At 55.8% G+C, this 1,356-nt stretch overlaps 1 long non-coding RNA gene across 3 annotated transcripts; it reads right to left on the bottom strand.

Moving 5' to 3' along the window:
* Positions 1-413: 413 nt before the first annotated feature.
* On the bottom strand, positions 414-1,291 carry LOC102756222. Of its 3 annotated transcripts, none has more exons than XR_001514667.1 (3): positions 1,273-1,291; positions 970-1,023; positions 414-547 (listed from the first exon to the last, which is right to left on the bottom strand). It is a non-coding gene; the product is annotated as an uncharacterized LOC102756222 (long non-coding RNA). The 3 variants fall into 3 exon arrangements; XR_001514666.1 differs by lacking the exon at positions 1,273-1,291 and adding an exon at positions 1,127-1,211; XR_001514665.1 differs by lacking the exon at positions 1,273-1,291 and adding an exon at positions 1,123-1,208.
* Positions 1,292-1,356: the final 65 nt, after the last annotated feature.

The following is a 1,356-nucleotide window of genomic DNA, read 5'->3' as shown; positions in this document are numbered from 1 at the left end:
CACCCCTGCCCCCTGCCCCCGCCAAGCTCCAGCCCTGCGACCCCTGCCCCACGTTCACCCAACCTAGGAGAGCACACTTTTAGGAAAAACTGAGGAGACAGGGTCCAGCCTGGTGTTGGGCTGGGTCTGAATCCAGACTGGAGATCAGAAACAGCTCATGGGGCCACTCATGGCTAGGGGAATGGTGGGAGCCTTCCCTTTCTAGAAGGTTCCATCCTGAGCCCGCCTGCAGAGTGTAATGAGTCTGGTTCAGTGAAACTAAATGACACACTGCTTCATGTCAAGCCCCACAGCAACTCTGCCTGGTCGGTGCCCAGCCCTGTGCAGGGTGCTGGCTCTCATCCAGCTCCACAGGCAGGCTTACCCTCCCCTTGGGGAAACGAGGCCTCGAGGTCAGAAAGTGGCTCACCTATCCCGCTCAGTAGCCTGTGGCGATCCAGACCCAAATCAAAGAAATCATAACGATAATGAGAAGGAGCAGAAAGTCCAGGTGGTCCAGATCTCATGTTGGGCATGTCATAAACTCCAGCGAGGAAGGCAACACCAGCTTTAGAAAAGTTGACACCTGCAGGCTTGGCTCAAGCAGAGTCATGGGTCCCCACAACCCGGGCTCTGGGACCCACCCTGGGAGATGGATGTGCAGAGGGCAGATGGCTGCCTTCCCCACGCCCTCCACTCTGAGAGCCTCTCCCCCTTCAGCCAGGAGAAATTCAAAGCCAGAAAAGGAACCCTTCTTGAACTCCTCCCACCCCGCTGGGACATCAGTCACTTCCAACTACCTTTCCTCTGAAGTTTCTTCTACCACTAACAAAGGGTCCTGCACAGACACACCTTAACTTGAGTCCCAGCCCTGCCACCAGCCAGGTGAGCCAAGCAAGCCACTCACCCACAGTCAGGGCAGAGCCCAGCCTGTGGCCAGGGTCAAGGTTCTGTCAATTCCCCCTCCCATCACCGCTGATCCTTTGTTACCTGCTCCTTTGGACAGTGGGTGTCCCATGGCTCTATGTCTGAAGACAGTGCGACCTGGAAATCAGAGAGACCTGAGTGTGCATCCAGCTGGATGGGGACTGTGCCCCTAGCGCCAGGACAGACAATATCTGAACGAAAGGTGACTAAATGCACCAACGTGCTTGGGCAGACAATGCCCCTCCTGGCAGCAGGCTGGGCTGGAGATGCCCTGGCCAGCAACTTTGTGGGACTGGGGTCCGAAGTCCTGTATCTGTATCAGCCACCCACCACCAACGGAAGCCTTTGAGGGTATTAGGCCCTTACCTGAGGGATCCTTTTCTGGATAAAACAAAAAGAGAAGAGAGAGAAAGTGAATGAGAGAGGGGGAGAGAGAGAGAGAGAGATTAT

This window comes from Myotis davidii, unplaced genomic scaffold (genome assembly GCF_000327345.1).
Source record: "Myotis davidii unplaced genomic scaffold, ASM32734v1 scaffold15043, whole genome shotgun sequence".
Lineage (NCBI taxonomy): Eukaryota > Metazoa > Chordata > Mammalia > Chiroptera > Vespertilionidae > Myotis > Myotis davidii.
The sequence above is the reverse complement of the archived record's forward strand: the minus strand, read 5'-3'. Positions and strand labels throughout refer to the sequence as shown.